This window comes from Hibiscus syriacus, unplaced genomic scaffold (assembly GCF_006381635.1).
Source record: "Hibiscus syriacus cultivar Baekdansim isolate YM2019G1 unplaced genomic scaffold, ASM638163v2 tig00111398_pilon, whole genome shotgun sequence".
NCBI classification, from domain to species: domain Eukaryota; kingdom Viridiplantae; phylum Streptophyta; class Magnoliopsida; order Malvales; family Malvaceae; genus Hibiscus; species Hibiscus syriacus.
In genome coordinates, this window is record NW_024063081.1 from 101,221 (window position 1) to 127,388 (window position 26,168).

General features: G+C 33.4%; 2 pseudogenes; one reads left to right on the forward strand and one right to left on the reverse strand.

Annotated features, from left to right (window-relative positions):
• Positions 1 to 538: 538 nt before the first annotated feature.
• LOC120161057 lies at positions 539 to 3,719 on the forward strand (annotated as a pseudogene).
• A 4,339-nt stretch (positions 3,720 to 8,058) lies between these two features.
• LOC120161317 lies at positions 8,059 to 10,005 on the reverse strand (annotated as a pseudogene).
• Positions 10,006 to 26,168: the final 16,163 nt, after the last annotated feature.

Here is a 26,168-nt window from a genome sequence, read left to right on the forward strand (position 1 = left end):
TAAAAATTATGGGTACCCGATATTTTGGTTATCTAGTTTTGAACACCCCTATCAAATATAAGACTGTTACGACGTAGGCACCTGTACAGAGAAAGCGTTGGGCACATATTTTGAATGAAAAATTCCTTAGACACTTAAAATTAACTTTAGATATAACTTGAGCACTTATTTTTATATTAAACCAAAATAGTACGTCAGTAATTTTGTTAAATTTTAATATTAGATGATTAAAATAAAATTAAAATGTAACATTATATATATTTTTAGAAAAATAATAATTAAATAACCAAAATAGAATAAAAATGATAGTTATAATACTAAATGTATCCTTTAAAAAAATTGTGTTGGTAAGTAAAGTAAGCATATTGTTAACTAAGAAAATGGAAAGGAGAAAAAAAAATATCTGATTGTAGATTTAAAGGAAATAGATATAAGATTTTGCATGGATAATTCGGAGCTGTAAAATCTCTACCTAACCAATTAATTTTGGGATTATAAATAAGATCAAATAGCAACGTGGATACAGAATCTTACCACCATGGATACAAGTACAACACACAAAGACGTTACATCGTCTTCGTCTTCCACTTCTTGTTTCTCTCATTTTTGCTCATCAGCGCTTAGGGCCAAAACCCTCAAATCCTCCTCCACTGCTGCTTCCGGCGATGGCCTTATCCGCCGACTCGGAGTCTTCGATCTCCTCCTTCTCGGCATCGGAGCCTCCATCGGTGCTGGTATATTCGTTGTCACCGGAACCGTTGCTCGTGATGCCGGTCCCGGTCCGTACCAATTCTCTCCCTTTCATTTTGTAGGATCGTGCATTTCATTTCTGAATTTAACTTTTGGGGCGATTTCAAATCTATTGCAGGAGTGACTATTAGTTTCATCCTCTCGCCGGAGCATCGTGTGTGTTGAACGCTCTCTGCTACGCTGAGTTAGCGTCACGGTTTCCCGCCGTAGTCGGAGGCGCGTACTTGTACGCGTATACGGCCTTCAATGAAATTACCGCTTTTCTTGTGTTTATGCAATTGATGTTGGACTATCATATTGGGGCCGCTAGTATTGCCCGTAGCTTAGCGGGTTACGTGGCTACCATTTTCGAGCTTATTCCTTCTTTGAAAGGAAAAATACCGCCCTGGGTTGGTCATGGCGGTCAAGAACTATTTGGAGGAGCTTTGTCTATCAATATTCTGGCTCCGATTCTCCTTACCCTTTTGACTATTATTCTCTGTCAGGGTGTTAAAGAATTGTCTGCTTTTAATTCTTTAATGACTGCAACCAAGGTACTCTCTTTCTTTAACACTTCGTTTGTTTTCATATTCTGATGATACATGTTTTTCCTTTCTGCAAGTAAGAAAGGGACAAAGATGGTGACCAGATACTAATGCCAATGAGATTTTTTAACAATTAAAAGTTAACTTTTGGCCTTTGTGAGAGTATCAACTAACAACATAGTAGGGAAGTTTTTGGTTAAGTACTAAAAACAAAAGAATTTGCTTCGCTATCAGAATAGCGGCCTCGGTAAAGGTGTCTTTCATAATCGTTATTGCATGATCACAATACCCACAATAGCATCCGTTATTGCCGCAATCGCAATAAACCCAATACAACCGAAAATGTGACCGCAATTGCAATTTAAATCCATGGGGTAAGTGGTAACTGTTTTTCGCATTAGCTGTGTTGCAGGTTCTCATTGTTATTTTCGTCATTATTGTTGGATCTTTCAAAGTTGATGTAGATAATTGGTCTCCTTTTGCTCCCAATGGTTTTAAAGAAATATTGACGGGAGCTACTGTAGTATTCTTTGCATATGTTGGATTTGACGCCGTTGCTAATTCTGCTGAAGAATCAAAGAGACCTCAGGTATTCTTAGTTTGAGAGTAACTCAAAGTCTTATGCATCAATGTATTGTAATTTATATTTCTAATGTTTATCTTATATTGTATTCCTGTATAGAGTCCGCATGAGATTTGTAGTTTCATTCTCTATACTTTCCCTGTTTTGATTTCTATATTTCAGCGGGATTTGCCAATAGGAATCTTGGGAAGTCTGCTTATATGTGTTGTTTTATACATTGCTGTTTGCTTGGTGATCACCGGGATGGTACCGTACAACATGCTGGGAGAAGATGCTCCTTTAGCTGCAGCTTTTACATCCAAGGGTTTGAAATATGTTGTTATTTTAATCAGTATTGGAGCTGTTGCTGGGCTTACAACAACCCTTCTAGTTGGTCTATATGTCCAGGTGAACTAACTGGGAATTTCTATGTTTTTGGTCTGTGATGATGTCCTTATTAACATGTTCCAAAACGCACATGATGAAATGCTTGATAGATTGTTTCTCTGAGCAGTCTCGATTATATCTTGGGCTTGGAAGGGATGGTTTACTGCCTTCAATATTTGCTAAAGTGCATCCGAAACGCCACACACCTGTTTCATTCTCAAGTCTGGGTTGGTATCATTGCTGCAGTTTTGGGAGGGCTATTTAATGTGCGTGTCCTATCGCACATTCTTTCAGTTGGCTCACTGGTATGCCCTTTTTATTCTCTTTTTTGAGTGATCTTTGCCCAACACTTGCTTAATTGTATATGGTTATTAATTTCCCAAACTACCAGTCTTTTTACTTTGAAGTTGGTTGATACTGAACATGCATGGCTAAAAAATTTAGGTGTAACCTGCTTCAGCATATGGTATATTTCCTAGTATCACGTGTATGTTATTGAAGTAGTCTATTTCAGCTTTGGGTGTAAGCAGATGTGTATCCGCAGAACTTATTTCTTTCTACTATCCTTTAACTATATAGTGCATTAGTTGGTTTTGTCAACATGAAGCAATGTATAGAAGTTGGTGTATTGGATAGCTGTGGGGTCAAAGCAAAGTATCTGCACAAATTAGGTTGATGTTTTGAAGGGGAAATTACATTCACATGTGCATAATTGTGAAGGACATGCACCTCATTTCGTTCTTTGATTTGTTTCAGACTGGCTATTCTGTTGTTGCTGCATGTGTTTTAACTCTTCGCTGGAAGAAAAGGACAGAAAATCAAGATTCTTCAAAACGCATGTCGACCTGGCGTGAAGGTGTCATATGTATTGCCACAGTGGCCTGCTGTGGTTTTGCTACCGGAGTTCTTTATCGTTTCGGTGCTTCCTTTATTTTTATGATTGTTGCATTGGTGATAGCCATATTGGCTTGTGCTGCTCTTTGTTGCCGTCAGGTGAATGAATTTACCTCCCTCCATTCATAATTTTGTTTTTGTGTTGATGGGGTAAGGTTAGATTGATTGCAGTTTTGACCTTTCACGGTGCACACATTTTACTTTCTGCTTGGTTTGATGACATGGTCAGCTGTAAACCTCTAAATAAGATTTTGTGTGAACCCATAAATGCTCTTTTTCTCAGGCTTATTCAGATGCTCCAGGGTTTTCCTGTCCATGGGTTCCATTGTGCCATCTGTTTGCATCTTTTTCAACATCTTCCTGTTTGCACAGGTATGCCTTGCCATTGTTAAAGGAGTTAAATTTCCTAGAATCAATTAGCATTTTCTTTTTTTTTTTGGCACAGTTGCACTATGAAGCATGGATTAGATTCATCGTCCTCAGCTTAATATCTGTTGGTATTTATGCATTTTATGGACAATATCACGCGAATCCAAGTTCAGATGGAACAATTGTTTACTATATGGCAGCTGAAGATAATAGACATTAGTATGGTCCTTGGTGTGGCTTGTACTCTTATCTTTGTTTTATGTCATTATCTGCTTATAAATCTACTTTTTATAATAGATGGAGATATCTGTTAGATATTGTTGGCTTCTTGCCCACTAATAATAAATAGAGAATGTTTATTTACATATTTTAGAAACAGTCGTTTGAACTCCAATACTTTAAGATTTTTTTTTAAATTTAACTATTCAGATTAAATTATATTGTCAACTAAATTTTAATTCAAATTTGAGGAGACTTCTGCCTTTATAAATTTTGAAATGTTTTATTGAACCATGTTTCAAGTGAATGAACATTCTAAAATGTTCCAAAAATGGAATCAGTACCGATGAATTCAAATGTTTCAACTAGGGATAAGTGTTCAATTAAGTTGAGTCCATTAAAAAATTTCGAGTTATTCGGGTTAATAAGTTTTATTTATAACTTGAAGTTGAAAAAATTTTCAAGTCGAGTTGAATCAAATTTTCGAGTTTTTATTTAAATTTAATTGTAAATATTTTATAATATTATGATATTATTTAATTCTAATTTAAATGATTTTTTTGTAATCATATACAATATATTTATATTTTTTCATATTTTTTAATATGTGATATACATATATTATACAGTGTCAATGGAATCTACTCAAACTTAAAAATTAATTCATTAATTATTAAAAAGTTTGAGTTATTTGAGTTGTATTTTACAACTCAATTTGAACTTAAAAATTTTTCAAGTCGAGTTTATGAAATTATAACTAAAAGTCAATTCAGGACGAGTTTTTACGAATTGAGTCTATTCGAAAAAACCAGATTTTTTAGTCAAGATGAATTTTGCTAACCAATAGTTTCAACTGTTGACTGTTTGCGTGCCTTAATCACGAGCTGTTGTACACGGGCTGATTCGATTCGTAGAAACTTTAAAAGGTTAAAATTAAATTTATGTATTTTTTATAACCATATGTATATGATTTATTAATTGATTAATTAGAATAGACATGGCGGATGTACATGGTTCCATAGGGGAGTCATTGCACACCCATTATTTTGAGAAATATGTTAAATTTAGTTTAATTTACAAATGGGAATAGAAAAAAATAAAAAAATTGAACACCCAATTTTTTTTAGAATCAAGTATTAAAATTTTGAACCCCATTTTTTAATTTCTAGATCTGCCACTGGGAACAGATATTGTAGATGTCCAATATAGAGGTAACCCTTTCAATCGAATTTATTCCATTAATAAATACCATGATTCAAACAATTAATTTTGTTTAAAGAATTTAGTGTCTCATCTAACTATAATAACTAATTATTAATTATATTTTTTTTTCTTAAATCCTTATTTTTTTAAAATAAGTTTTTAAATTATTATATATAATCACTTTAAATATATATATTATTTTTTATCAAAACAACTATCTAAGTTATGGGTTTTTTTCTTTAAACTTTAAAACTATTTTTTATAAAAAATAATTGTCTAATTATGTAAAATATAAACGTCTCAATGTTTAAAAAACTAATTTTTAAAAAAATAAAACTTAGAGTGATTACATTAATATGCGGAGCAAGATTTCGGTGAGAGGTTTCAAAAGTGTAAATCATACAAAGAGTAAATTTTACGGAAGACTACTAATGCTTGAGTAAATATTTACTTTTCCTATTAAAATTTTAAAAGTAATATATTGATCACTAACGTTATCGATTTATAACAAAATAATCACTCCACCATAATCCTCGTTAAACTAACGACATTAAAATATTGATAAAAAGATTAATATTTAGTTTTATTCTTAAAATATTAAATATGTCCTTAAATAATAATTTTATATCTAATTTATCCTAAAAAAATTAATTTTTAATTTACTTTAATTATCCAGAAAAATGCTTGTAAATGTTAAAAAACACAACTAAATAAGTAGTTAAATGAAGCGCCCATTGTGTAGAAAATAATAGATGTTAGCTTGTGAATGCTGCAGTTTTTGGTTACGAGCGACATTCGGTGTTACCAATCGGAGTTGTAACACTGGGCAGTGGCCACATTATGTAATTATTTTACGATCAATTATGTTATTTTCGTTGAAAATATATAATTATGAGAAAGGTTTTAAATTACTTTTCATATTTGTAATATTTTTTTTACGTTTTCCATTCTTCTTCAATCAACCATCGTATAAAAAAATAAAGAACACAAATAATCCTCGACTATATAGAGCGTTGTTTTATTGAGTCATTTGACTATTAAAAGTTACGAAATTGTTCTTTGACTATAGAACATTGCTTTGTTAAGTTTTCTCACTATTAAAAGTTATAAAATGGTCACCTGACTATTCATATGTTTTAAGTTCGTCCTTTTATGTCAACAAATTGACGGCAGTCTGAGTTGAACATTAATCAGCTAACTATGATAGGATAATATATGATCTCAAAATCTCAAACGACTATCATATCTCAGTCAATAAGTTAACGTCTAACTCAGACTGTCATCAAATTTTATCCAAAAAAATGACAAGTTTGGAACATGTGAATAATCGAGTGATCATTTTGTAACTTTTAATAAACGATAGACTCAATAAAGTAGCGTCCCATAATTAGAGGATTATTTTATAACTTTTAATAATCGACGACTTAACAAAGTAACACTCTATAATCGATGGATCATTTGTCCTAAAAAAATCATAGCCATCATTTTAGTTTTTTATTTTTTAAAGATTTCCCGATGATTGGAGCACCACCTTCTAGATCTTAATGGTCGAAAGTTTCGTCAAAGTGAGGGAAAAATATCTCGGAACCAAGTCGATATGATGGTGGACGATGCTTATTGGACGAGAGAAGGATCCAAAGCTTGAATCCAAATTCATCTCCACTATCGACCACACCATTCACGTCACCCTTCTCATCGTTCCTTCAAATTCGATACAACATAATTCCGTTATTGCATCGAATTTGAAGAACCTGAATGCTCTTTACTACCTAATGAATTGTCCCTTTTGCTACCACATAATTCCTTCAATTCATTCTTGGAGCATTTCCGTAGGGGTCCCAACAACGAGCCATCACTATATTGCTGAGCAGAGATTTAAATAGCAGTAGCGGTACCGTTCAATTTCGTCATTTCATGACCGCAATACCCACAATAGGATTATGAAGTGAGTCCTATTTTTCAATTCACTGATACACAAACACATATTTGGGGTTTTATTCATATTTGCTTAAAAGCACTTCATTCGATGATCGGGTATCTTGCAATGTTTGTAATTTGTGGTTTGTGCTGATTATGATTATCTTCTTTTCATGGCCTTATACTTGAATGCGCCATTAGTAGTAAACCATGTTATGTTATAAAGGATGTTTCAAATGAAAGGTTTCATTCTAATTGATTCAACAGATATTTGACTAGACTGTTCCCATCGTTGGTTCTAGCTCCAGAGAAACAAATGCTTTCATTACAGGCACATGCTCTGGAGTTTGTGTATTTAATTGTGAATCAATAATGATGACGATCGTCAACGGGAGACCCCAGGCAATGTGATCGGTGCCTTAAGATCCATGAGAACTGGCAGCAGAAGCTGGTTTGGATGCATACTTGGTACCCTTGCAGACACTGAATACAGTTTGACTGTAGTTAGCCCTTCTCCTTCGAACTGATATAATTATAGGTATGTTCGGCATTTTCTCTTCATTATTTCACATGTATGTGAACACAAATCTTGTTTCATTGGCAAGATACAAATATCTTTCTTTCCACCTTGGGGTGATAGGAGATGCTTGATTGTCGAACCCTATTTACCTGTTAAATCTTGATACTGACTGATTGCAGTGATATTGTAAGAACAAAAGAGATAGAGATACCAATAGAAGACTCGGAAGTTTAGATGGCTAAGCCAGTAGAGAAATAGGTAATCTTATCTATAGGTTAAATGTCCACTTAAAATAGATGCCTAAGCATCTGTTAAAGAGTATTAATTATCATTTATAATTTATGGCAATATGAATCATTTAGTGGGGCAGTGTTCTCTTACATCCTCTGTTTTGATTGCCAGAACTTGTTCGCATGAAATGGGACCAAAATGAAAAAGGAAGTGCTATGTAGTACTGATGTAGTGGTATAATCATTTCATTTCCATTTAATGTTCAATGATGATTGATGTTGATAGCATCCGTTCCCATAAAGGAGTTTTTGACAGAATCATAGAAATCAGCCACCAATGGCCAATTGCACGGTAAAGCTACAATAAGTCTCATCTTTCCATACCTTTATTATTCCTTCATTGGAATCTTTTGAAGTTATCCCCATCCTGTCATTTCTACTTCTCACCTTTGATTTCAAGAAAACATCACAATAATATTAACCGAAAGGGATTCAGATTCTTCTGTTATACTTTCCATCTTGTTCCCTTGCTTGTTTTATAAAAACATAAGCTTCTATCACTACCCCACCCTTTACATCCCTTTTTGGTAGTCCAAAAAGAAACAAGGCTTTTAACAAATGGAACCCTATAACCATACCCATCACCATTGATATAATTATGATCTAGATGCAGGGCCGGATTGAAGGGTCGATGACTAATTGGCATTGCTGCCAAGGACTAACAGGCGACAGCCGTTGTTGGTTCGGAATGGCTGAAGTAGGGGATGGGACGGAGGAAGGTGCCACGGAAGATGAATCGTTGATGACGAAAGAAGCCACCACACGTTCGCACGACGGGCACATAGTGAGGGTAGTGGGAGGATTCATGTGCATGTAGAGCTGTGGGGAGAGTTTTAATGCTCTAAGACCTTGCACTTCCTTCTGCAATCTTAGGTTCTCCTCTGTCAGATTCTCGCAACATCTCTTGAGATACTCACAATCAACTTCCGTCTGCTTCAACTTTGTGCCCAATTAGATTCCATGCATTTGAGAGATTTTATTCTGATTTTGATTCATTGGGGGTCCCTCGCTCTCCCCATAGACATCTACTACATACTAAAACAACCACAAAAGGTAACACCAGATGACAACAATTACCCAGCAAATGATTTTACCATTTCTTTGCTTAAACAAGTTTTTCCAGAATTGCAGCTCTCTTCCTTTTGCATTTAATGAGAGCAAACCCCAACCTGGACACCTACTGAATCTAAAGATTTGACATCGGGTTTACAGGTAAGCTGGCACTTTCATTTACTTAATAGGGTTTTTTTCTTACACGTGAACTCTATTTAAATATATATTAGACTGCTCAATTTTCAAAAGTTTTTATTTATGTAGGGAGCTTAAAGATGCTCGTTAATCACTTTGCCATTAAATCTAAGAGACGAGTTGAGCATGTAACAGTTAAAGCAACAGCAGAATCCCTTGAAGATTTTCTTGAGCCGAAAAGGACACCTTATCCTAATCAAGCTATTTACAAGGAGCTTCAGAAATGGTTAATTGTCCTTTCATAAAGTCCCCAAAATACCCTTGACAAACTTTAAAAATTTATCTAACCTGGCCCTTCTGTTCTGGAACCAAACCTCCACTTGCCTAGGCCTCATATTCAATTCCTTTGCCAGTGCCAACTTTTGCTTCTGGTAACACAAGATCAACATTTCACATCAACATCAAATTACAAAACTAGCCTTAAAAAGGACATCCTATTGCTGCAGAAATGCCACTAACCGGGTTAAGAGTGCTGTGTTCCTTGAAGGTCTCTTCAAGCAACAAGGACTGTTCCTTTGAAAGCCTGAGCTTCTTTCTTGAGGCATCCCCAGCAGCACCATTTTCATCATCACTGGCCTGAGAGCAAGAAGCTCTCTCGGTCTCGGTTTCGTCACCCACGTTGTCTCTCTCGTTCCTTTCCACTTATGCTTGAAATGGTGCTGTTGGGCGACGGCACCCCACCTTCCTCCTCGCAATCAACCATTGCGGGTGCCCGGTTCACATCGATTCCTAGGAGAAATGACCTTGTATCCAAGTTTCCATCTGCATGCATAGCTATGACTTTCATTTTACCAACCACAAAAAGATGACTATGTTTTAAGGTTATCTGTGAATACGCAAGGAATTGCAACATAAAAGGAAGAGATGATAAAACATCAGATCTGAATGTGATATACTAGTGGTTTTCTTCAAGATTTATTTAATGCTTGTAAAAACTAGGAAAATGCTTCAAGTGTTGTGTTCTTCCAAGTCGACCGTTTCACAAAAATGAAACAGAGATGTAAAGGGACAGAGAAAATACCAGAAGACCGAAACAACTCATTCCAAATGTTGTTGGGCTGGAGATTTTGCATGCGGGTTGAGGATAAGGCATGGGATTTCGGGCACATCCCAAGCTCAAACTCAACCCCAAACCATCATCTTTGTAATCCTATCTCTTCGTCTTTGCCTTGCAAAAAAAAAAAACTCACCTGTCCTCGGTAAAACCGACCAAGTTCTCTGCTTTTTAAGCTCCTCCTTTCTTCCCTTGTGCGTGTTGGATTATGAGCAAAATGGAAGAAAGAAGGGGATAAATGACTTGAGATTTAGCAGCCAGAAGGGGGGGGGGTTTGGTTATGGTGCAGCAGAGAGTGAAAGGATGGGACTTTATATAGAGATATAACAGCGCCAGAGAAAGAGACAGATAGGTATAGATTCAATCATCTTGTGTCAGTCACCCTATTGCCTCAACCATCATTTTATATGGCTTTTGCATGACTTAACCCAACCATGGGTTAATTTCCCTTTTAACCTTGGTTTTAGATAACAAAAAAAAAAAGAAGTTTGGTAATTCAATTATCACTTTAATAATATTTCATCATTCAATTATTATTCTTTTAAAATTATTTAATAACTTATTATTAAAAATTTAATAGTAATTTGACATATTTTTAAAGTGATATTATTATTAAAAAAAATATATTAAAAGTTTATTCAATTTTAACGATGATTAGAAAAAATATAAAGTTATATGTTTTTAAAAAAATAATTAAATTAAAATAGAATTAAGATGATAGTTAAAAGACTAAATATATAATTTACCCAAAAATAACTTGTAACTGAGATCTTTTTTTATTAATGTTAAGTACTTTTAACCGCGGTTAAGTCTTGTCCATAGGGGTTTTTTTCCTTCTCTGTTAAGACTATGCTTAAAAAGCGGCTTTTATCGCTCGTTGAGCGTTGACTAATGTGTAAGATAAAGCTGCTACAATCCCCCACACGCTGGAGCCACGCGCGCTAAATAAATAACCAGATCATTAGGGTAATCAACTAATCATGTGCAACACCATCCATGGGGCCCATGAGCTGCACATATTGGGGGCCATGCGTGGCTTTGGCCAGCATCTCAACAACAAATCACGAGGCAAATGAATGGTCGGGTCCGCAGGTTGTCTAAAAGGCGCGTGGGGGATAATTTGACACTTAAATAGGATTATAAACAGAAGGGACTTTGGTTGGCTTGGAAGGATAGATTACACACGGTTGGGAAGCATTTAGGAATTTGTGGAAACTGCATGCTCATGAATCAATAATATATTGGAAATTACATTACCATTTTTTAATCATTTCCAATGTATTATACTTTTTTACTCACATCTGATCTCACACTTCAACTCAAATTAGTGAGACTAATTTGTTTAGTATACGAAAACATATACAATTCTATTTATTTGAATCTTAAAATTTAAAATATTAAATCTAAATATTAAAATCTAAAATTTAAATTCTTAAACTCTAACCAAACAAATATTCCTAAAATAATTAGGTTTGTGTAAACGTTAATGTATGGGATAATTTTTAATTATTAATGCCACAATTAATATACTTAAATTTTGCATTTTACCTTCTTCTTGTAGGTTTAAATGAGTTACGAGTGTAAAACTCATAACTTAAACGTCAAGTCATGTTAATTGGGGATAATTAATCTTTCATTAATATGAACTTGAGGAGACTTTATTTGGTAACACAAATGAGTATTTATTGCTAACACAATTGTATGGCCAAAAAATAGTATAAATCATTGAAGAATTCTGTACCCTTTTAGCCTAACTTTGGAATACTTGTGGAATTTTCAAATGCCTTTGTGAAGTGGCCAATAATTCAAATGAAATATTAAATATAGGATGGTATTTATATATAAATACAATTTTATGTTGATATAATAATAAAATTATCCTCGAGGTTTGTAAAAATAATCATTTTATCCAATTTAGTTGTTTCCATAAATTTTGACCTTGATAACGTTCTAGACTCATCAATATCATTAAATAGAAAGTTTAATGAAAAGAGGCTCTAATATTTCAATTTAAGTCACAATTCGTGGATGAAAATCATTAGTTGACTATCGATTTATACACGCGTGATATCATCATTTTGGTGATGTGACACATGACACATCATCATTTTAAGTGACATGACATAACATGTCATCACTTTAAATGACATAACATGTATCGTCAAATTGAACACATATGATAAAGTAAACAACATTTTTGACTGTTAGTCAAATAATGACTTCTATCCAACAATAGTTGTCTTGACCTAAAATTAAAATTTAAGAGTTAAATGCTCTAAAAAAAGAAATAAAAGATAAAGTGACAATTTAAGCAAACATTAAGGTAATTTTATTATTATGTCTTTTATCTTTTATCAAAATGTATTATATATTGTTGTGTCTAAATATAGATTGATTTTAACATTTTCACCGAACGAACCAAATTTTTAAAATTACATAATTAAATTCAAAGGGTCTGTACTTGCATATTATGTTGCTGCCGAATTTTTGAAAATGTTCGCTGGTTAAATCTTAAACTGTGATTTAAGTTAAAAAATACTATAACTATTAATTTGATTGTGTATTATAATAATGGATTATAATTGTATTATTATAGTTATAATTATATTACTATAAAATTATCTATATAGTGGTTTACCTACAAAATGATGCCGTAACTTTTTGTTTTTAACAATATATTCGGGGGAGAATAAAATTTTTTTACTCTAAATGAATTGAACTCACAATTTAGGATAGAGAGATGTGTCAACTAAAACCTTTAACCCTCTTCTTTAAGATTGTTGACGGATGCCGAAACTTCTCTTTGTGAATTAAAAACTTTATTTTCATCTATTATTAGCCAAATGAAATATCAAATTAGGAAAGATTTAACAAAAACAATAATATGTAGGACCAACGTAGAATTTATATTAAGAGGGATATAAAATTTTAAGTACGAAAACAATTATTAGTAAAAGATATAAAAAAATTTAATTTATAAGAATTCAAAATTTTCGAGGAAGATCGTTCCCTTCGATACATTCATGATAATATATATATATATATATATATATATCCCCTAGTTTTGATATGATTTCCATAAAATGTGTCTGAATTTTGCATCCCTGGCTGGTTAGCCATTATGCAACTGTCAAGGACTGAATATTAAAATTACTCCCCTATCTAGCTACTTATAACTAACGACTTGGATGAAAGTAGATCATCACTTATTGTTTCCCTTTCGTTCCCTAGTTGGGAGCTTGGCCTTCTGATGTATATACGCAAAGAAGATAAAATTAGGAATAACATATTTATGTTAAAAGGAATTATAAAATTTTATATAACAAATCTATAAATTCTTAGAAGATAAAACATATTATCAATCAAAAAATACTTCAATTATATAATAATTTAAATTTTCTGGTGATGATTGCTCCCACAACCCTCTCGATCGATCCAATAAAATCAACTTAGTTATTAAGATTGGTTTTGAGTGTGTATTAGTACATGGTTGGAAGTTAGCATCCATATGCATGTAATGTAATTTATACCCAAAGTGGATCCACTTACCAAATTGTAAAAATCTGAAATGTGTATGGCATCACATGCAATGTTGGGTCCTTTTAGAATCCCATGCAAGCCTTGATTTCATCGACAGAGGATCCCTCCAACTTCCACTAATCATTCATTTTCAGATGTTACTAATAACTTCAACCACGCATGCTTCAGCTTCAATCAGCTCTTCTTATAAGGGACATTTGATTTATCTATGTATGCGAGTATTTCCACAAAGAAGTAAATAAAAAGTTTGCTTTTTACTATCCGGAGCAATAAGTTTCAAGGCAAAATCTACTACTTGATAGTGTGAAACTTGGGTTATTTTGGATCAAATATTGATTTAATCACTAGATTATGATTATATTTCTATCTTGGTCACTAAATGAAACTTTTTAAAATTAAGGCATTAGCGTTATATACATTTATCAATCAAGTCACTCAACATTAAATCAATAACAATAATGATGTGTGCCCATAGGTTATACCTATCACTTCTACGATATTAGGAGTAGAACGAACCAAATAATGTATAGGTCCAACCCAATCATCCTTGTGAGAACCAATTGAAGGGCAGGCAAGACACCTTCTAGGACAGTAGCGACCGTGATATCTTTTGCGTTCCTCGTTGCTTATACCAAGCTTTCTTCTCTCTACCGCAAGAAACACACCCTTCTCCCCAAGCTTACGAGAAGCCAAATTCCTTTTCTCAAGTGGCCCTACGAACTACGTCTTTGGATCCACACACAAAACCCTTGATGGTTTCAACTTAACTGAAGAAAGTCGGGACTATTTGTTGACTAAGCACCGAAAGGTGCATATTAAATGCACCGGAAAAAAATGAGTTGTTTTGTTGATTTTTTGGACAATGGCTAAATCAAAATTGTCATTAAACTTTAGGTTATTTACAAATTAGTCCTTAGTTTTCAACTATAAATACCCTAGCTCATTTAGCTTCAAAATCATCCCAAAGCATTCTAGCTTTCTTCCAATACAAGAGAGATTTTAGAGAGTTTCTTGAGAGTTGTTTCTCCTTTTTATCTAGAGAGAATTATCATTGTTTTCTCCTTGGTAGATCGAGAGAGGTTGTAATTCCTATTTTCTCATAGTGAAATTTCTACCGTTGCCCGTGGTTTTTACCCTAAATATTTAGGGGTTTTCCACGTAAATTTGTGCCTCTTTTATCTTCAATTTTATTTTTCAAATTATCAGTTGCGATTTTGCTCTATCCGATAGCCGTCTTCTGCAACAATTGGTCAGAGCTAGATTAGAGGTGTAATATCTGCTTATTGTCTTTGTGGTTGCCACCAAAAGGTGGATCCTCCAACATAAGAAAGTAAGAAGGTATTACCCATTCTTTGAAGGTTCCAGAGAACTATTCACGATAGTGAAAAGTGGGAGCTATCCGTAATAGAAGCTATGACAACGAAATTTGATATTGAAAAATTCAATGGAGAAATTTCTCACTGTGGAAATTGAAGATGAAGGCCATCCTGAGAAGAGACGGGTGTCTAGCGGCTATCAATGAAAGGCCGGTGGATTTCGCAGATGACAACAAATGGAACGAGATGGACGAAAATGCTATGGCAAACTTTCATCTAGCATTAGCAGATGAAGTATTGTCAAGCATCGAGGAGAAGAAGACAGCTAAGGAGATATGTGATCATCTCACCAAATTGTACGAGGCCACATCGTTGCACAATAAAATTTTCCTTAAAAGGAAATTGTACACTCTCCGTATGCCAGAATCTACTTCAGTGACAGAGCACTTAAATACACTGAACACCTTATTTTCTCAGCTTACATCCTTAAGCTGTAAAATAGGAGAACAAGAACGTGCTGAACTTCTACTTCAAAGTCTACCGGATTCGTATGATCAACTCATCATCAACTTGACAAACAATAATGTCACCAGTCTAGTCTTCAATGACGTTGCAGTTGCAGCTGCTGTTCTACAAGAAGAAAATCGGCGCAAGAACAAGGAAGACGGACAAGTAAATCTGCAACAAGCAGAGGCATTGACAACGATGAGAGGGAGATCAACAGAACGTGGCCAAAGCAGCAGTCATAAACATGGTAGATCGAAGTCGAGAAGCAAGAAGAATTAAAGTGCTACCACTGTGGAAAGAAGGGTCACTTGAAGAAGGATTGTTGGAGTCTCAATAAAAACTCCAATCCACAAGGCAATACCGCAAACACTTCAGATGATGGAGATGCTCTATGCTGTGAAGCGTCAACCACCGTGGAAGGAAGAAAACGATTGCGTGGGAACTATCAAATTGAAGATGTATGATGAACAATTAAGTTGTTCGAGATGTGCGGCACGTGAAAGGCCTGAAGAAAATTTATTATCCTACGGATTGTTGGATAATAATGCAAGCAAGATTGAAACAAAAAGTAATCATAAAGGTTCCGTGGAGCGCTTGTGGTGCTGAAAGGCGAAAAGATAGCTGCAAACTTGTACATGCTGAAGGGAGAGACTTTGCTAGAAGCAGAAGCCTCTGTTGGCTCATGTAGTTCGATTCTGCAATGCTATGGCATAAGAACTTGGACACATGTCAACAGGAATGAAAGTCTTTGTGGAGCAAAGCTACTTCCCAGCTTAACAAAATATCACTTCCTTTGTGTGAGCATTGTATAAAAGTAAGCAACACCGTTGAAATTCAACACATCAAATTCTAGAGGCAAAAGTGTTCTAGAATTGTTCACTCTGACGTATGGCAAGCACGGTCACATCCCTAGGCGGAGCAAAACACTTGTCTCATTTATTGATGACTACTCCAGGAGATGTTGGGTGTACCCTATTAAGAAGAAGTCAGATGTTTGCAACTTTCAAAAACTTCAAAGCGCGAGTGGAACTTGATTCTGGAAATAAGATCAAGTGTTTCAGAATAGATAATGGAGGAGATACACAAGCGAAGAATTTGATGACTTTTGCAAGAGAGAATGCATCAAAAGACAGTTCACAGTGGCCAAACTCCTCAAAAAATGAGTGGCAGAGCGGATGAATAGAACCTTGTTAGAAAGAACACGAGCAATGTTGAGGGATGCAGGCCTAGAAAAATCATTCTGGGCAGAAGCAGTCAATACCGCCTGTTATTTGGTGAATCGAGCTCCATCAACTGCAATAGAGCTGAAGACACCAATGGAGATGGACTGGTAAACCCTGATTATTCAAACCTCCATGTATTTAGAAGTATTGTGTACGTGATGTACAACTCCCAGAATCTCAAAGCTGGATCCAAAATCCAGGAAATGCAAATTCTGGGGTATGCTGATGGAGTCAAGGGGTATCGCTTATGGGATCCCACTGCCCGCAAAGTGATCATTAACAGGGATGTTATCTTTGTAGAAGATAAGCTACAAAGAAAGAAGATGATGATAGCGCTAAAAGTCAGAGACTACACATATACATGTAGAAAGGAGTTGAACAAGGAGATTCTTCTGAGCAGAACAGCACATGATGAACAATAACCAGAGAGTTCTGAAACTCCAACAACTCGTCAATCAGATCGTGTGAGAAGACGTCCCAATTGGTACTCAGATTATGTTATAGAAGGTAATATTGCATACTGCCTTTTAACAGAGGACGGTGAGCCATCAATACCAAGAGGCAATAAACAGCTCAGATGCTTCACTATGGATGATGGCGATGCAAGAGGAAATCGAAGCCCTTCATAAAAATAATACATGGGACCTTGTGCCACTACCACAAGGAAGGAAGCCAATTGGTAACAAATGGGTCTTTAAAATCAAGCGAAATGGTGACGATCAAGTTGAGAGGTATCGTGCAAGATTGGTGGTCAAAGGATATGCTCAAAAAGAAGGTATTGATTTCAATGAAATATTTTCTCCTGTGGTTCGACTAACAGTTCGAGTAGTTTTGACAATGTGTGCTACATTGAACTTACATCTAGAGCAACTAGATGTTAAAACAGCTTTTCTTCATGGAAATCTTGAAGAAGAGATTTACATGCTCCAGCCTGAAGGATTTGAAGAAAAGAAAGAAGAACTTGGTTTGCAGGTTGAACAAATCTCTGTACGTCTAAAGCAGCGCCGAGGTGTTGGTATAAGAGATTTGATTCCTTCATTATGTGCCTTGGATACAACAGACTTAATGCAGACCCTTGTGCTTATTTTAAGAGGTCTGGTGATACGATTTTGTTATATTGCTGTTGTATGTGGATGATATGTTGGTTGCAAGACCCAACAAAGATCATATTGAAGAATTGAAGGCACAACTAGCTAGGGAATTGAAATGAAGGACTTGGGATCAGCAAACAAGATTCTAGGGATGCAAATTCACCGAGACAGAAGTAATAGGAAGATTTGGCTTTCACAAAAAATTAATTGAAGAAGATCTTGTCACGACAGCATGCAAGATTGTAAGCCAATTTCTACCCTCTTCCTATTAACTTCAAATTCCTCCAGTATGAGTCCTAGCAGTGAAGAAGAGAGGATGTAGATGTCTCGAGTACCGTATGCATCAGTGGGAAGTTTAATGTTCGCTATGATATGCACAAGACCAGACATTGCACAAGCAGTGGGAGTGGTTAGTCGGTACATGGCGAATCCAGGCAAAGAGCATTGGAATACAGTGAAGAGATCCTGAGATACATCAAAGGGACCTCAAATGTTGCATTATGTTACGGAGGATCAAACTTACTAATCAATGGTTATGTAGATTCTGACTATGCAGGGGATTTGGATAAAAGCAAATACAGGATATGTGTTTAAAATTGTGGAGCTGTAAGTTGGGTTTCAAAATTGCAGTTAGGCGTGGCTACGTCCACAACAGAGGCAGAATATGTTGCAGCTACACAAGCCAGTAAAGAAGCAATTTGGTTGAAAATGCTATTGGAGGAGCTTGGGCACAATCAAGAGTATGTTTCTCTGTTTTGTGACAGTCAAAGCGCCTTGCATCTAGCAAGGAATCCAGCATTTCATTCAAGGACAAAGCACATACGAGTTCAATACCATTTCATTCGTGAAAAGGTGGAAGAAGGGACGTAGATATGCAAAAGATTCATACCAAGACAACATAGCAGATTTCATGACGAAGGCGATCAATACCGATAAATTTACTTGTGTATGGCCTGTCAGAGACGTAAGCAACATGATAGTACAAGGTAGAAAGAATGGTGTGAAGATTTGATTGGAACAATCAAATCTTCAAGTGGGAGATTGTTGACTAAGCACCGAAAGGTGCATATTAAATGCACCAGAAAAAAATGAGTTGTTTTGTTGATTTTTTGGACAATGGCTAAATCAAAATTTAGTCATTAAACTTTAGGGTATTTACAAATTAGTCCTTAGTTTTCAACTATAAATACCCTAGCTCATTTAGCTTCAAAATCATCCCAAAGCATTCTAGCTTTCTTCCAATACTAGAGAGATTTTAGAGAGTTTCTTGAGAGTTGTTTTCTCCTTTTTATCTAGAGAGAATTATCATTGTTTTTCCTTGGTAGATCGAGAGAGTTGTAATTCCTATTTCTCATAGTGAAATTCTTCTACCGTTGCCCGTGTTTTTACCATAAATATTTTAGGGGTTTTCCACATAAATTTTGTGCCTCTTTTATCTTCAATTTTATTTTCTCAAATTATCAGTTGCGATTTTGCTCTATCCGATAGCCGTCTTCTGCAACACTATTCCAATTCTCGCGTCGGAGTTACCTACGTATTAGCAAGAGAAACAGTCGATGCTTTCCCTGAATAGCCCTTTTCAGCATCACCACATTTCACTAGGAGTTCCACTCTTACCTCGGTCGAAAGGGGCACATCGGCCACTATAGAAGTAGCAGTGGTCTCCACAATCGAAGGACCAATTTCCTTAGCGCCTCCTGAAGGGTTGATCTCTCCAGCTTCTACTGGAAGAAGTGATCACGACCTCCCTTCAACCGCTTTTTGAAGCTTTAGGATCAGTTGAACCCATCTTCGTTCCAATAGAACGAACCATCGCAACTACTGTAAACGAGAAACAAATAAGTACCACTAACATAAAAAAATAATATACAGTGTATAAGAAACTTTACCCTTAAAAGAAGAATTACTAGGGGAATCACTCAACGACTCACTACCCAGAGAAACGACATATAGAGCATCAATATCCAACGGTCTCAGCAATCTTTTAACTTGCTCTTCTTCATTCTCCAATGACACATTTATATAGGATCAGACACTAGGAGTAACGTTCTTACCACACATTTCCATCAGAGTAACAGTAGGCAAGCTTTATGTATCCAGCGGGATGCCTTCACCATCTCTACTGCTTTCACCTGCACCAACATCTTCACTTCCTTTGGTAGAAGCATCAACTTCAAGCCTTGTCGCACCAATCACATCATCTTTAAGTGATGTCTCTTTCTCCTCACCTTCTTCTTCCCCTAAAACTTTGCTAGAGTGGATCAATTCCTCTAGAAATATGATAGAAATTTTCTTGATATTAATTCCTTCCATAACATATTTACACGTCTCCAAAAGAAAGATTTCGAAGATTTAAATCTCGGGAAGTCACCACTTATTGACATTACTCTTGACATATCTATGTGATTTACTATAATCAAATCCATCGTAACATAATCGTATCCATCTAATTTACTGACTTATGAATAGTTATCATATCCCTACACCTGACACCAACACTAAAAATCACTGTAAAAACTTCTCAACTAAGACCGAAAGAAAGGAGCCGACCTAAATCAAACCACAGCCTTATTCATCTTTCTACCTCCTTATGGAGATACAATATTTTGACACTAATCAATTATTGATCTACCATCAATTACAACTCTCCATCTAAATCAGAAGGGATAAATCGTTTACTACCGTAGTAATCCAATTGTTCCATCAAGAGATTTCAATGAAGAAGATTAAGTATGAGATATAGATGTCTCCTGATTCAAACCGTTCTCACGAGAAGATATGTTTAGTACATCAAAAACAACAAATTGATTTCCAGTTGCGGACCTTGAATTAGACCCTCACTGGAAAGACATGGTGGCTCACAAATCAAGATATTTGCAAACTTTGAAATATTCATAGCAACAATGTCGCGAACCGACAAATAACTAGTCAAAAGAATATTGAACGAGAAATCAATAATCTAGATCGAGTTCTAAATATTGAAAATGATCCACGATCCAGTCAAGTAGAAACAACTGCAGAAAATGACAGCGTCCGTCGTTCATTGTTAAAACTGGATCAATGAGATTCTAAATCACAGAAAATGACGTGTTTAAGGTTGAGATTCTTAAAATTTATATATGAAAAAAATTTAAATTTATCGAATTATTTAGAATTAAAACTAAATTAACTGAATATATAAATATATAAGGTTAAAATTATTATTATCTTACTTAAAAATTAATTATGACATTATTATATTTATTGATTTAACTATAATTAACTTGATTGATAAATTTATATAATATTAGTGTCTTAATTGTCAAAAACAATTTAATGGCGAAAATAAAATATGGTTATAATTCAGTGATTAAATAATTAGTTTACCCTAATTCTTTTGGCTTACGGCTTGGCCTAGGGTAAGCTTAGAGAGAGCCGAAAGGGTTGAAAAGAGGGATAAGAAATAGATAAGATGGGGTTTGAATCACGTCACGTGGGAGGGGAAAATGCACAGCCGTGAGGGTATTTCGCCACGTGTCGAAACATGGTCCCAAGATGGCGATCCAGCGTGTGAATTTTGCTTCTACATGACCAGACAGACACGCACTTGTCTACTTCAATCATTTGATACTCTCTGTTTCCAGGATTTCATGTTTGTCCAACTCAGTTTTACGCGCCATTTTCATCTCCACCTTGAAATCAAGATTATGAATAAAAACTCTACTTTGCCCTAATATAAAAAGAAACCATTTATATATTTAAATTTGAAATACAAGGATGAATTAAAACTTTAAAATAATTAAAATATTTTTTCAAATGAAAATAATTCAAAACTATAAAAAAACTGATTTGAGATAAAGTTAATGATAAGCAAACTTTTAAAATATTATAAAATTTACATTAAATTTTAAATTTCATTATAAATAACATCATACTTTTAACGGTTATTTATAGTTGTTAAGGATTATATGATATATTAAATTATAGGTAATTCATATTCCTTATTTCTCATTTATTTTTTATATGCATATTTATTTTTTATGTATTTTTAGTTTCTAATAATTATGTATTTATGGTACATTTTCATGTATATATGACACGCTTTCTTCTGCTTTCATGAGATGTTTTCGGTTATTTTTAGGGTTGGATTTAATGTCATATCGACTGATTAAGATGATGTTTATTTGTTATTACGTTGATTTTTTATGTTTTGGACCCTTAGATAAGACTTGGATATGTGATTTGCATTCGTAGATAGTTTTCTCATGACACTCGATTCTAATTTACGGTTGTCGGTGATCTTTTAGTAGTTTAGTCCACTGTTTTAGTTCATTTGTTGATTCGGTCAAATTTATTCGTATCTGTCTTTTATTTAAGTTTCTTGGATGAGTTTTAACTTTTTCTTGAATGGCCTTCAATGGCTAATTTATTGTATCAACGGTTAGAGAAAAATATTATAATTATGTGTTTAGTTTTCGAACTACATTGTAATTTAAACATTTTCTTTTTTTAATAGAATTAGTAGTTCTATTTGCATAAAAAAATATGTATAAATTAAGAAACTGCACCTTAATGTAGATTCCATTATTATGTAAATTTATTCTGCAAAAAATAAAATTATATTTTTTTCTTAAAATTTTATTAGTTTAATAATTTTTAAACGGTAAAATTGTCAAGCTTGATATATTTTAATTTCATTTGATTTTATAGGAATATCTTTTTTTTAAATGGGCTCAAAAATGACTTGAATGAGTGCTTCGAAAGAGGGGAGATTAAGGTCAAGATTGAGTCGGATTTAAAATGTATCGATCTCGATCCATCTAGAGATATTTAAAAATGTTATCATATTTATATTATTTAAAATGATTGATCATTAAACTTAGTTATAGGTATGAGAAATATAAAATGTTTTATTATTTGTAAAAGATTTTCTCAAAGTTATAATTTTTTAAAAAATTTGTAATATTAAAAAAATAAATTATCAATATTTTATTTATTTTTAAATTTTTGTTTTTTACTTTTAAAAATTTATTACTTAAATTTATTAAAAATATTAAAATTAAAATTTAGTTACAATTGAAAGGTTAAATGATATATTACTCATTAATTTAATATGATATGCCATTTTCTTCACAACGGTTAATGACAATTGACGGTACGATATTTATTCTATAATAAAATTTAAAATCTAATATATATGTTATAAGTTTGGAAAATTTAGTCTTAAAATTATTTTGAAATAATTTAATGAACATTTATTTATTATTAATTTATATACTAATACCTGTTGAAACAAATAAAATTCATACCAAACTAATCAACTGATTCCATAATTTTATGTCAAGAAAATATTTTAATTAATATTAGATTTTGATTGAATCTTTGAGTAATTTATTTCCTCTTCCTTTGCAAAAAAATGTTAAAGGTGAATGATTTTTTTTTAATGAAGCAAAAGCTAAATAAAATACATTAATGAAGCCTTAACGGAGGAGGACCATGAATGTCCCGATGAAGAATGGAATCAAGCCCGTCCGGCGGGGTACTGAAGAGAGCCAAAGAACCGTCATGTCTAACAGTGGACTTTGCCATGAAGTCTGCTGCACGGTTTGCTTCTCGTTTGATTAGAATAAAATTAACATGCCAAGACTGGCATAACAAAGACGAGACCTGAGGAACTTGCCAAAACGGAGAGTCCATCGAGACATGGAGCAGGAGATGATACGCTTCGCTGTTATCAGTTTGAACCAAGATATTCTCGAAGCCTTGGGACCAAACTAAATGAAGGCATGAAAAATACCCCAAAGCTGCGCCGTAAGGACCGAAGAGAAGCCTAGGTCCTTGTTGTAAGCCGAAATGAAGTGACTCAAGTGATCTCGGAAAACACCACCTGCAGTCGCTTTTCCAGTAGACGTCGAGACACCAACTTACGTGTGTAAATTTCGTCAAAGTTCAAAGTAATTTTTTATATACTTTTTAAAATAATTATTTTTTATTAAAAAATTACGAAATTTTCATTGTTAAATCATATTTTGACTATCAACTACACTTTTATTGATTACCATTTAATTACTTTTAATGTAAATTTCAAAAAGTCTCACTTAACAAAATTTCATCTAATTTGTGTTGGTATAACCACCGGTTTTTAATTTATTAATCAATTAATCTGGATCAAGTATTGCAGAGGCAATGGCGAACCTCCCAACCTAGTTTACTCCATTCGAATATGTCAAAATTTGAATTCTTGACCTTACTTAAGAGATATAATGCCTCATCCCACTAGACTAACTGATTTTTAGTCAATTTCATCTATTTTTTCCCCAAAAGAACACTAATAAATGTAGGCGTAAAAGTAAATAAAAATTAGGTAAAGTACACAAATGGAACCTTATTACAAGATATTACTTTGTTGAGTCCCCAAACTATTAAGAGTTAAAAAAATAGTTCTCTAACTATAGGGAGTTGCTTTGTTGAGTCCCTAGACTATTAAAAGTTACAAAATGGTCATTCGACATTGCATTATGTTCCAAACTCATCATTTTCTATTAAAAAATTAACGACAATTTGAGTTGTACGTTAACTTAATGACTAAGATATGATAAAATTTGATCTCATAATCTCAAACGGCTATCATATCTCAATCAACATGTTAACGGCTAGCTCACACGCCTATTAATTTTTTAACGAAAAATGACGAGTTTAGAACATAATGAATAATCGACTCAATAAAACAACTCTCTATTATTAGGATATCATTTTGTAACGTTTAATAGTCAAAGAACTCAAGAAAACAATATCCTATAATCGATGAATCATTTATATACTTTAACCATAAAAAATTTAGAGACCGTAGCAATTATTGTATTTCATCAACCGTTCAATAATGAAATATTTATAATATGATTATCAGCTTAAGGCTATATAAAAAAAGGCTTAATAAAAAAAGTATTTAAACTATATTATTTTTCATTTTGATGTTTAAATTATTTTTCGGTTAATTCATATGTTTAACGTTATAAATGTTATTATTTCAAGTACCTCGGTCGTAACGAATGTTAAAAATTTTCGTTAAATGACACGTGTCACATTTATATTATTTTAAAAATTTTATTTATAAAAAAATTAAAAAAATATTATTATATTTATAAAAAAAACCCTAATTTCTCTATAAAGAACTTAAAATACTACTAAACAAAAAATTTAGGAGGAGCTTGCCCCTCTCATTCTCTATATAAATACGTCATTGGTTGTCCGTGTTGTTCAAACTCTCATGGGGCTTGGCTGTTCCCAGGATTGATCGAGAGAACTAACGGAGACGTATTTTTTTATTAAAAAATATTAAATTATTATATATTTTATTAATAAAAATTTTTAACTTTCAAAATTTTATAAAATTGTTTTCTAAAAATATTATAAAATAATTGCATGATATAAAATTATACTTGCGTCACATACTATTCGTGTTGTTTCAATGATCATATGGTATCATTACAATCTGACTCGGGCAATTCTCAAACTCAGTGGGGAGGGTTATCCGTCATGCCAACTATGATGTTTGTTAATAACAGCAATGATGATGAAGACCTTCAAATTATCACTTTATCTCTTGTTCTTAGCATCATATCATCTTGATTAAGATTCTTTCTCTCTGTGGTACGTAATGCAAAAATTTGTATGTCCTATCGTTATTTTTAGGCTTATATATATATATATTTTTCTATTTAAGTATTTAATTTTTTTTTATTGAATTAAATGATTGAAAATATTTAAAATATATACTATTTTGTAATTAACTTTAACTTAATAAAAAAATTGATAGATTTAGTTGTCAGCTTAACCTTCGAAATTATTTAAAAGGATCATTTTAATCCTCGAAATCCGTTTTGAATAATAAAATTGTTGACTACGTATGTGTACACTAGTAATTTCCAAGCCAGTCAATATTACTGACGTAGATTGATGATAATGTGATATTTATTAAAATAAATAATAAAATATTTACTAAACATAACTCTTAGAAAAAATATTTAAAATTTTAACCTAATTCCTAATCTCATTAGAATAAATAATAATTTTTTTATATTTTTTTCTAACAATTGTATTTAATAAATATTTTAACTTAAACCCTTTATCCACATACGCAGAAGATTAACAGTTATGTTAGTCAAAACGGACTTCGAGAGTCAAGATGATGCCCTTAAATAACTTCGAATGTTAAATTGATGCAAAAATACGATAGTAACAAAAATAATAAATTAGATTTATTAAAAGAGCAAAAGTAACCTTTAATTTTTTTTAAGTAATATTAATATTAAAATATATTTTAAATTATTTAACTGTTATTCAGCCGGCTTATAGACCAAAAGTCTAAATCCAAGAGGTGTAATTACAGGATGAGAAATGGGAAGGGGTGGAGGGTATAAATGTAAATCAAGTAGAATTTTTGAAGGAGAGAGAACGTGGGGATACCGGGGGAGGATAGTGGCAGTAACCGTCTTAACCGTCATTTCGGAAATAAAAAAAAAAATGGCATAATTAATGAGAGATTAAAAAGATCATTACACAAAATCCATCAAAC